Genomic DNA, 12,932 nt, shown 5'->3' with positions numbered 1-12,932 from the left:
TTGTTTTATTTAGTGTCTAAGACCGCTATCAACCATTTCATGTACTCTTATCAGTTGAGTGTTATTCCATACCAAAATCATATGAATTCATATATAGTTAAAGGATAAAATGTCAATGAATCCCAGGAAAAATGCCAAACCATTTGGCATTTAGTACTTTATGACTCAACTTGTTTGTGGGGCTCACGTCTCAGTCCACTGAGGCGTCCAATACATAGATTTTCTAAAAAAGTCTTGGTAATGTCCTAAAACAATCAGGCACTGTAATTTTCACGTTACTCAATATACATATAATATAGGCGGTGCATCTAGATCGTGTCTGAAGTTTAGTCAGATGCGTTTTATTTTTACCGCTCCATCATTTATTATCTTGTTTAATCAGCCATTTACGCAACTGTATCATCTGCGTCTTGGACAAGAATAAATTCAGCACCTTAAGGCTTAAATCACTGCCTGACTGTTGGGCAGATACCAAACATATTTCCTGGGACCTTCAGGTTGTAGTTTCCAACGGACGAGCTGTTATGAAGGTTGAAGGAGAGGCTGAATGCACTTTTTTGTAAACTGCTTTGAATTCTCCAAATGAAATTAATGCAAAGCGTTTAAATGCTGAGGAAGGTTGAATGCTGGCTTCGCCTTGGTCTGAAAAGGGTTTATGAGCCACTTGAGATTTTGTTTTTTATTTATAACAAAGTATTCTCAGAGAGAACACTTTGTAGAATCAAAGGGTGAACTTATGCTTAAAACTGCATCAAGTGGAATGTTTTGTGGTAACTAGATCTAGGAATGACTTCATCTTTTGAAGAATTTTCTTTTTGTAAGTCAATTAGCCATTGATAATGTTACTTTAATGTTAATGCTTTCTGCCTGTTTTTATAGTTTGTTGCAGCTGTTTTATAGACAAAATTACTGGCAGAGACATAATGTTACTGAAATACAAGATGCTGCTTATTTACTTTTTTTTGATGGCAGATGGTGTTGGTAACCAATCAGGAGCATACAATGTTTGATTCTGTAGATCCATGCAGGTTGTTGAATAAAACTTTGCATTAAAATGGCAATAATTATTCCATTTGTCTTCTATTGTTTATTTGTTGGCAACAACACACTCAACTGTAGAGTTGTTCATTTTTAATTTAGTAAGTTTTTCTTTAAAAAAGGTTGAAAGCAAATAGTAGTACAGGCAGCCAACTACACGGTAAATTGATGCACATAATACGGAACCAAAATTCCCTTTCGTCTGGAAAGTTTTAGCCGTGTGCTCTTAGCAACGTCTGCTGAGATTAGCACTTCTGATTAGCGTGCAAGTCATTCACATTATAATGAGCACCAGATTGGTTGGTTAAGATTAATTGTCCACAGTTAAGTCCATTGTTGTGCAATGCATAAATGTTTAGATGCTTTGAATGTTTAAATACGGCCAAGGTGGAACTAAACGAGATTCTTGTTCTATTTTGCATTTTCATTTTCAAAGAGGTGCTTTAAAGTTTTGTAGCTTATTGTGACCTATTGTGTTTTGGGAAAGTGTTTGATCAGCGTTCATACTTAAACTACCGTCTTTTCAAAATCAATGACAAGAAACGTGACCTTATGCATTAGTTTTTTCTTCCTGTTGCACTGACCAAACTGTGGCGTCTGCGCATCGTTACACCCCTACTGGTTAACATTAATTCCATTTTTGACCGTCCATGAGCTTTCGTGTAGTTTAAAAAGATCACTTTTTATCCCAAATTTCAATGAGAATTAATGAAACTGTTTTATTCATTGTCTTGTCTTGTTTTTCCTGTATAGGCTCTATAGTTGAGTCCTTCGAGTCTCATCAAACCCTCTAAATAAGCAACTTTCAGCAACAAATTTAGCAACAAATTCAGACTGCTGGTGATTAGCTGTTGAAGAAAGTGGACCATAGTAGCAAAAGAGCGAAAATATGTTTAGTTGGTGGAGACCAAACCAGAACTACGCTTATCGAGCAGACAGAAACACCAAGGGAATGATAATGTTGCTCCGAGATATGTAGGCAATGCTTTATTATCCATAAAACATTCATAAATCGATGGTAAATCTGGGCTGCTTTGTGTTAGGTGTAGGCTTTTGCCTTCAAGTGGCCAGAAATTCCTATACAGCTTAAAATGTGGGAAAACACTCAAATTAACTCTCCGTAGAAATGAAACAGGATGGGCCCGATACCACATAAAAACAGTTCACGTAAGCTGAGTTCCCAGAAACAAGTGGGAGTTCAGTAGTGACTAAGATTGATTTTGGTTTTATAATGGTTTTATTCTTTAAGACGGCTTCTGCACATTGTTTCCTGGCTGGTAGGTTCAGGTTCGTCCTGAAGTTTCTGGACTTTTTCTGCTCTTGTATGTTGTTACGGCCCCCAAGTCAGGTGCAACAACATTCCTCCAGTTCTGCCTGAAGCGGGCTTAAAGGCATCTGGTTTGGAAAAAAGTGGGACAAAGGAAAAAGGATTATTGCAGACAGATGGAAGACAGGCAGAGTTCTGAAATAATGGGTAGAAGAGCAGATCACACCACACCAACTCAAGTGTCTGCTATTTCATGGATGCTTCAAAGCTGCCGTTTTCGGGGGACAGCCGCTTCCCTTAGCTTTTCCATGGGAACATCCAGGTAGCCCCCAAACAGGACAATGCATTTTATATCTGCCATACTTGTGCAGCTTTGTCAGGAAATCCAGATGAAAATACTAAACACTCATAAAAAGACGCGCCATCAGTCAGCAGGTCCCGATCCATACCGGATACCGGAAACTGCAGTTCTAGAGTAATTGGTTGGGCTCAGAATAAGCCATTGCTTGAGCTTTAGGACCTGACCTATGAACATGCGCAGTACTGATCGGGCAGGGTGGATGGATCAGGCACATTAGGCCACTTGGCTGTTCTGCCTCCTGGTGTTGAGGCCTGCTGAAGCACCTGCGATATCAGTCAGACTGACTAAACCTTGTAGAAAAGACCAACATTTGCCTTCAAATCAAACCATCAAATAATCTCGTTTGTGTCAGAGGGGAAAATTTAGATTTTTAAAACATCTGACCAGTTTATTGGCTAAGTTCCAGGATCTATTTAATCTCATCCCTTATCTCAGTCAGCAGTCATCACAAACGGAAACCAATAGTTATTCCACTGACCACTACACACTGTTATCACATTCAACTAGATCCACGGTAAACATTAACACAAAACATAAGCATCATTCATTTCAACTTTAATTAATTTAATTACTCAATCATTGTAGATAAATGCTGATTTTAGATGATACTGCAATCATCAGATAGACAGTTTCCCATAGACTATATATAAAATACACATCCAATATAAATAGAAATACACATCAAAGAGTAACATGATGTTCTTTTATTGAATAAGGATAAATCAAAGCATCAGTTCCTTTCCAAACTGAAGTCACACAGTGACTCTACAAGATAGAAAGAACAGAATCAAAGCATATTATACAACACAAGAATAAATACACATTCAAAGGTCTGTATATAATACACCCCACATGTCTGCACACTGAAATAAATGCAGGACAAATCCGTACACAACAAATGGACAGACAAATGAATGGATGCAGGAGCCTGCAAGCTTGTGTACAGCACAGACATAAGAGGCCAAATCAATCTAAGCTGATAAGATAAGATCAACTTTATTTATCCCAAAGAGAAATTATGGAAGGGATAATGCCCGACGAGGTGTCCATTGTCAGAAATGAATGGACGACGCGGAGGCGTGAACCGTCCAACGCGGAGCTCCGCTTATACCATGGTCACTTACGAAAGAAAGAAATATTAAATCAATTATTAATACGTTAATGTTGTTTTTTTTACCGTTAAAATCGTAAGTTTTTCCACAAGAAGGGGCTGAGTGGACTATTTAACATCTCTCTTTGTGACGCGTTGCCAAGGTAACCGGCTCTGACTGCAGCTGTTACATTAGGCCTAATCAGTGGAGGGAAGTGAGATGACTGCTGAACGTTATGTTCCGTGATATAAAGTATCATTTCAGAGGGCGAGTGCACCTCTTACCGCTTGTGTGTGTCCAGAGGATGAGGCGACATCTTGTTTCAAAGAATCAAAGTCCACAGATAGTTTCCTAAATCGTTTTTATTGCAAGAAATATTATCCACCATTGAATCTGATCATTAAATGTGTATCAAGCAAGTAAGTCTATCCTAAATCATTTTTATAAATATTATTTACCATTCAATCTGTATCAAGCAAGTAAGTAAGTAAGTAAGACAGTTTCTACCAACCAGCGTTTGAGCCAGCGCAATAATTTAGACCAATCAGGCTGTTTGACCGGAACTTTTTTATAGGTGTCCACAACACTTTTTAACGGACACCCTGCAGCCAATCAGAATCGAGTATTCACTCAGACCATGGTATAACAAGGAGTTATACAGTCTGATGGAGTTACATTTACACAATTTCACTTACAATTTCAACTGATTCATAATCAGAGTGCAACTCCGTTTTCGGAGCTGTGAATCGGCTGTTTGGCTTGTAATTGTGATGTTTCAGCGGAGCAGTGAGCGGCTGTTTGTGCGCTACTTACGCATTCAGGCGGTCTGCAGTACTTTGCCACGCTTTCTCTCATTGTTTTCTAACTGTGGCGGTGTTGCCTTTCTTTGTAATTTGGTCCTTCGCCTCCTCGTAAGCCTCCATGAGGATTTCTGCCTCCGACAGGGGAAAGTACGCCGCTGGTTGCCATGGTGAATCGGTGAATCTGTGATCGATGGCGGGCTCTATTTGAAGAAGCCGCGTGCACATACTTATCCAGGATAGGTTTCAGCTGGCTTGTTGAATCCGTGTCTGCTCATCCTGGCTTGGTCTTTGTGCAACCAGTGAAGCCTGGACGCTCATGTTTTGGATTGGTTGAACTCAGCTCAGTCACTTGTCCTGGATGTCTTAATCCTAGTTTGGTGCAACGGGCCCCAGGTGAGAGGCCGTTTGTTGAAGTTGGAGCTGACGTATGGAAAAACCTGCATGGAGAGAACGAACTGATTGGACGAGAGGCCGATGGTCATCGCTGCCTGGCTGTGAGGAAGGTGAGAGGTGTGATAGCTTTGGGTGAATTTTTAGGATGTGAACATTTGCTAAAGTCTGTTTACTTAACGTATCCTTCTGGAAGATGGAGGTTATGATGATCTGGAAGGCGTACAGTTGCAAATGTAGCTCTGCAGTTCTCAAACCATTTGACCAAATACTTACACAAGGCTGCATACACAAAATTTCAGCTGCTCTGTGAAAAGTGGCAGAGGTCCAGATCTAAAAATATATCCAGGATCATTCTGCGAGTGAAGGAGATCTTTTTAGGTGCAGTCCAGATGAGCTCAGAAAAGATGATGATGAGGATGTGAAGATGCTGCCCACAAGAATGACTATTTAATTTCTATTAATCACATTCACAGCACCCAGCATGCTGGGCGGTGAAGGCATGATCTGCCCTACTCTGCCTCTGATTGGCTTACCCTGGCATTCTTACCCTCATCCTAACCAACCCAACCGAGGAAGACAACCAATCAGAAGCAGAACAGGGAGGATCATGACTTCACCATCCTAGGGGAAAAATTCAACCAGCAGCTCAGACACAGCTGTTAATATCTGACTTTTGGGAACAAATCTCACATTTTTATGCATACTGTGTCCGCAGGGTTTGAAAAGACGAGTCTGAATGTCTGAACATCCACAGGGGATTTGAAACAACACGCTGCGTTAGTAGTTGTTGAAGTTGTTGAAGGTGAAGTATCTGACCAGTCTTGGGAAGTATCTTCATGTGAATGACGATCACAAGAAATCATGTAAACAGGGTAAAAGCACGAGCTAACAGCCGCGCAGTTCCTCAAAAGTCAAACTCGCTGCATTTTGTAGAGGACCGCTTACCTCATTTTAATCTGTGTGAACTGCAATTTGAGCAAGCTCTTGTGAAGTGTGAACTCACACTGCACTGATTAGTATATCAAGGATCACTAACTGAAACATAGTGAGTGCAGCGTGCGATCTGAAGGTTAATTAATCCATGCAACAGCAGCAGCCTTGACGTTTTGGCCCCTTTACTGGATTTTAGAAGTGCACCTTCAGGCAAATTTGGCATATATTCCCCCTGCTTGAGGTTTTTTCTTTTCTTTCGGTTTTGCTCATTCATGTAAAGATGACTTTTCTCTGCGGGCTGCACGGTGGCGCAGCAGGTAGTGCGCGTGCCTCACAACAAGAAGGTCGCAGGTTCAATTCCCGGGTCCGGCCTTTCTGTGTGAAGTTTGCATGTTCTTCCCGTGCATGCGTGGGTTCTCTCCGGGCACTCCGGCTTCCTCCCACAGACCAAAAACATGCTCATTAGGTTGACTGGTGACTCTAAATTGCTCCTAGGTGTGAGTGTGAGTGTGAATGGTTGTGTGTATGTGCCCTGCGATCGGCTGGCGACCGGTCCAGGGTGTACCCCGCCTCTCGCCCGTTGACAGTCGAGATAGGCTCCGGCCCCCCCGCGACCCCGAAAGGGATGAGCGGCATAGAAAATGGATGGATGGATGGACTTTTCTCTGCTTCACTGATTGCTAAACTTTAAGATTTCAGATGCGCTAAATCCATTTTAGATGTGCTGTTTTAGACCTGCTTGCCTCCCTTTCACAAACTCAAGAATCAAGGTATACTTTAATATGCATACAGACATTTTTTCAGGATGAACACACAAAAAGTTGCTTAGATTTTAGTACAGAATTAGGACCTGATCAGGTGAGACGAACCTTTGGACAGGGTCGTTAAGGCTGCAGAAACATGAGGGTCTTCAGGAACAGTTTGTTCTCAGCTGGCTACAAGACTGTGCAGTACAAGCTGTACAGTCTCTCTCTTCTTTCAACTGTCTTTTAGGATTGATTGGTTTTGCTTTTAGTTTCTATGAAAAAGGCTCAAACTGATTTATTTTAAGCTTCAGCTCATGTGTGTCGTTATTCAATATTTTGACATCGCAAAGAACCAAGACTATAAGCTGCCTCCAGAGGTATGCATGGTTAGCATACCTCTGGATGAACCGGTGGATTTTATTTGACGAAGCATCCCACTGTGACCCACAGAGTGTTACACATCATAACTTTTAGCCTCAGTTTTGATTTAACAAGAAAGCTAGTAGCTAGAGGTAACAACAAAGTAGCCCAGAGAGACCACGTTTAAAGCATTAATCCTCAGGCGATGAATCAAATAAAATAAATGATGAAATCCACGTGTTTGCCAGTTTCAAGTAGATTCTGAGAAGATTAAAGACAATTAAACACTCTCTGAGAACGGTGTCAGAAGGACTTACACTCAGAGGGTCAATTTGTTAAGTGCGTACAGGTGTCGAGGTTACGAGCTGAGACCCTGCCTCGGATTTGAAATGCTTCCTGAAAGCAAATATGTCGACGAGCGATCTACAAACAAGCATCTGAAGCACTTACCTCACACTCGGTGGGTTGAGCAATAAGTGGAGGTGTTTAAGGTTATGGCATCATTATGACATCACATTTTCAAAATCAGCAATGAGGGAAACATTGAAAAGGCTCAGAGAGCAAGCAACAGTGTTGTGCCTGAACGCGTTCATTGAACGATAGTTCATGAACTCGTTCATTCTGGGGTCTGTGAACGGGCAGATTTCTACAGAGCCTTCCAGGCGAAAACCCGGCTAAACAGGCCTTAATATGTAGCGGAAAAACACCCAATCTGGCAACACTAGCCACCAGTGTCGCACTGCCACATGCGTCATCAAAACAAAAAGCAGCATGGAGGCGTTGTACGATCATTTAAATGAGTTTAATGACAAGGTCGGTGAGGATGGGAAAAATCGTACATTACTGTGCAAACTTTGCCCGACAGCTTTCAAAAAGAAAATCTGCACTTCAGTCACATGAGGTGAAAGCTGCAGCTGCTGCTGGTGTGGACTGAATGGACGGCAACAAAGCGCTAAAGCAGCAAAGGGGAAATGCTGTCCCCTCAGTGCTGATGTAAACGCTGGCTGGATAAGGATTCAAAATGGATGTGAAGATGAACTCTGATGCAGAGTTACAGAGTTAACACTGATAAAATAATCTGTCTGTGGTTCTTTATGAACTGTGGCAATAATTTAGAAAAATAATAGCTCGCAGCAACAAATGGAAAAAAAGAACTATGAACTAGTTAATTTCTGGAACGATGAACTTAGTTCAAAATTTTGAACTATGAACTGAACAAGTTCATTTTAAAATCTGTGAACTGAACTTTGAACTAGTTCATGTAGAAAGTGAACTTTCCCAACACTGGCAAGCAATATGTTAACCCTGAAACTCTGACTGCTCAGGTCATATCGATGCAGTGAGTCTGGGGTCCTTCATTTTGTTTGCCTGCCATAGAAAGGACAGCCACTCCACTTCTGAGGATACCTGTATCCTATTCATACAGGATTATAACACGAGCTGACTAAAATGTGTGTTTTCGGTCACCTTCAGAGGGTACTGACTTGGCCTGGCATTGCCCTCAGAGGCTGATCCTTCATCATCATGGACAGTTAGCTGATGAGGTCTTTCACATCTACACTGACGGTTAATTTGTCGTGAATGCCAGATAAAACAAAGCATGCAGAACTGATTTCCCTGCTGGACTTTCTTTGAAAGAACATTCAGCATGTGTAAGCTGCATGTTCAGGGACAGAGATACATGAGGAGCTAATTGTTGTACATTATTTCAAGATGTACCGTCACATTTCAGACCTTCCCAAGATCAGATATCTCCCTTTTGATCCCCCAAACCAAGTTGTTTCTGGTGCATGAAAGTATGAATTTGTACTAACATTTTGAACCACATATACAACACAGCTTGCAGTAGTCAGAGCATGACTGTAACATCTTTGTCATATTTAGATCATCTGATGTGAGCTGCCATGGAAGGTGGGACGAGTCACACGCTGGGTGTGAAGATGGTGCAAACAGCTAAAGAGGCTGAGCGGGCAGCGGATGAACATCAAAAGCATTACTGTGGCGGAGAAGATAAAAAGCACTGGAGTAATGCAGTTATCACATATACGGATGGTTTTTACTGGGAAAAGTATTGTTTGGAGTGCAGCCACAGAGATGATCACTTGCAGTCTGATTTTGACATTGTTTCTAGCTTCTCCGCCACACATTTTCTACATTCAATATCTGTAAAGATATTCTTCAACGAAACGCCTGAGCTCATGTATTATCTCCTTCATCCAATCATGTGTTCACAAAGTGGTGAACGTCGTTCCATCCTCGCTTGTGAGCGACTGAGCCTTTCCAGGACGCCCCTTTCATATCCAATCATGACACTATAACCTGTTATCAATGAGCCTGTTTACCTGTGGAGTGTGTTTCTGGAGCTTTCCTCATCTTTCCCAGTCTGTCCCATCATGTTTGAAACGTGTTGCTGCATCAAATTCTTTAATTACTGTTTTAAGAGCATTTGTCGAAAGAATTAGCATCATATTCTGTTTTATGTTTTACACAGTGTCCAAAACTTGCTTTTGAAATCAGGGTTGTATTTTATTGACATAAATCTGAGGCTAAAATTGATCATTTAAAAAAATGACATATAGATTTTTGCAATAAATGTCAAAAAAAGGAGGAAAACCTGGAGGTAATCAATTACTCTGTTTGACTGTCTGTTGTGAAACATCTTCAAATGGCATGTATAGGCTCACTCGTCTGGTCAGCAGATAGTTTCTTAACCAAATGTCATTGACTGCTTGTTATTTTCTTGAAAAAGGTCATTTAACTAACTGATGTCAAAGATGTTAAATGTTTGGGTTGATCACACTGCTAAGCTCTCACTGACACTTTGCTTCAACACAAGAAATCACTTGTTGTTCTTAATCAACACTTCAATCTGTTCGATAAAATGTGAATGATGATAGCAAATTAGTTCTTACCTTCCCCCTAAATGTGCAATATATCTGATGTCAGTTATATCGAGTGAATCCGTTCAACCCGTAACTTTAACCACTTTAAACTGCTTTTCTTCCAGCGCTGTTCAGGCTCTGCTGTTGCCGCTGCTGCAGTGAGCTGACGACGCTACAACTGGCTGCAAGATCATCAGGTCAGTTAAAGTTTCTTATTCACGGTCAGCAGAAAAGCTAAACATCTGATCCGGTTCATGTTGAAACCTTTACATTTTTCACACTTTGTCACCTTTAATATGTTTAAATAAAATCTCTTTTTTTTGTCCAATCTTGTTTGACAGTGTGAAATATCCAAAACTGTTCAGGAAAGATGTAAAAATATCCGCATGGCTGCATACCATCGGAGATAAAAGGGAAAATGTGTTGTTTTAAGTTAATCTGTCCACTTAAACTGTGACAGCCAAGGCTTCCCCGCCCTTCCTGACCAACTTCTGTGTTTAATTCTCTCCAAACGTCTGGATTTGTTACGGTGGATGAAACTCTGATATGCAGATATGCAACTTTACATCTTGTTCGGTTTAATGTGTGAGCTACCAGCCAGAGAAATTAAGAGGGCTGGAGCTCAGAGGGAGCAAGTTTTTTTTTTTTTTCTTAAAACCATTAATCTCCAGGGTTTTAATGAGCTACATAGAGTGTTCCAGTTAAGAAAACCACATGTTTTCCAGCTTCAAGTACATTTTGAAAGATAACATGCAGATAAAAGATAAAATATCTGGAAGAGACTAACGCCGTGGATCACTTAAGTGTGCACAGGTGTTCAAATCCTCACTTGGATGTCAAGTGCTCTCTGAAAACCAATATATCAACAAAAAAACATCTAAAGCGCTTACCTCGCACACTCGCAAGTCTAATAGGTTACAGCGTCAAGTCTTAGCTTCAATTACTTTTTAAAAAAAAATCAGCAGAGAGGAACGTTTGAGACGCTCAGGGAAAGTAAATTTAGATGTAGAGACATTCTGTAGATCAAAAGCCAAAGTGTTTACAGATGCAGAGGTCGTGGGTTCAGGTTGAGAGCGATTATACTTAAAAAAGCTCTCAGAGCACAAGGAGGCCGAGGGAAACCTGAGGCAGCTGCAGCTTTGCCTCTCAAAGTCGATGGCATCCAGCCAGACTCCCACGGGGGCCGATCAGATATTTATCTTCTCTGCTGCTGATGTGAAGCAACATGTGCGCGGATTATAGTTATAATTTTGCCATCATGACTGATCTCAACAAATTAGGCCAAGTCTGCTCTGGTGTGGTTCAGCTGGTGTTGACAGTTGGGTTATGACTGGAACAGGAGCCCTGAAGTACTTTTTCACTTTTCAATTATAAAAATTATAATTTCTCTGCCTGTAGTAAGTCCTCACTGCAGGCGGGACGATGCATTGAAGGTCCCAGACTGGAGCTGGATGATGCTTTGAAGGTCCCAGACTGGAGCTGGATGATGCTTTGAAGGTCCCAGACTGGAGCTGGACGATGCATTGAAGGTCCCAGACTGGAGCTGGATGATGCTTTGAAGGTCCCAGACTGGAGCTGGACGATGCATTGAAGGATATATACAAGATATATACAAATATAAAAAGGTCCATAAACAACTGATGAATTCCTAAAAGCACACTGACGTCTCCTCCAATGAAAAATTCTGAATCTGTGAATATAGACGTCTGCTTATTTCAAAGGTTAAATCCATGAAAAGTCCATCCTCACTGTTTACGGACAGCTTCAAGTTGTCACGACTGACTCCCAAACGAGCCGTGATGTCTCAAAAGCTGTATTTTGAAAGTGCAACCCGACACTAAATGGGTAAAAGTGACACCGAGGGCTCCTGACCAAACCTTCACATGAGACGAGTCGGGAGTGTGCCGGCTGTAGAGGCGACTGTGTTTTTGCTCCGAGCAGACTTAAAATATATTAAATTAAGTTTGTTAAAGGTATCCTGACCTAACTCTGCAATGAAATCTACAAGCTGCCACTCAGACGGAGACAGTTACTGTCAGGCCGGCCTGTTCATGAGCTCCAAAGCCCTGTAGTTGCATAAGATGAGATACGAGATGAGATTTATCCGCTGGCTTTTAAACAGGGATTCTGGAGGATTTCATGCTTGAGCTGACCTCACTGAGCAGCAGCAAAGCCCTTCCTGCCAGCACTTTGGTCATATGAGATTATTAAAGCAGCAAAGTCAGTATGAGAAACACGATAGCGTGTTTCATCAAGAACTGTCGCAATGTAGCACGGAGGGTTGCTGCGAGGCGCCGTAATGTGGCTGCGTGCATGCCCCCCCCCAACACCCTCACCCACTCCCACATGTGCAAGTCTTTGAGTTTTGTTGTAATGTCTTATTATGTTGCTCGTGTGCTGAGGTGTTTTTTTCCTAATCCCACACTGTGATCCAGCTATTTAGTATTGCACTTGGGTGACAAATTAGAAATTAGAAAGATATCCTGTGACTCACATAATGCAACTCCACAGCTTTTTTCATTTAGCCCCCCCGATTGGTTGACGTCTACGTCTGTCAAACTCATTCAAACCCACATCCGAGGTATTCTGTTAAAGATTTTGTAGTCTTGTATGTTAGTAACGTGATTTCAAGCTGCTAAATAATACGGATGATCATACGGAAATTTCCAGGCTCTCACTGCAGAACAGTGTGGATTTACATGTTTTCACTGAGCTGCAATCTGAAAAATAACTTAAAAAAAAAGAGAGAGAGAGAGAGAAAGAAACACAGAAGATTCATGAAAGACACTAAAAAAAAAATACTTCCAATACGAACTTCACATTCTTCTTTTTCCAGCTGCTCAGCCACCCAACCAAGCATGGACGTCCATTTAGCTTTTTCGGGGGCAACCTGGGGTTCAGTGTCTCGTCCACGGACGCTCTGACATGCAGACATGTGCAGCATGGAAATCGAACCACCAGCCCTCCGATCCATACACGACCCGCTCTGCCTCTCGAGCCTCAGCTGGCCTGTTTCCAGCGACGCGCCGTGATCACAAAAGGCTTCAGACGACGGTCA

This window comes from Chaetodon trifascialis, chromosome 3, assembly GCF_039877785.1.
Source record: "Chaetodon trifascialis isolate fChaTrf1 chromosome 3, fChaTrf1.hap1, whole genome shotgun sequence".
Classification (NCBI taxonomy): domain Eukaryota; kingdom Metazoa; phylum Chordata; class Actinopteri; order Chaetodontiformes; family Chaetodontidae; genus Chaetodon; species Chaetodon trifascialis.
The sequence above is the reverse complement of the archived record's forward strand: the minus strand, read 5'-3'. Positions refer to the sequence as shown.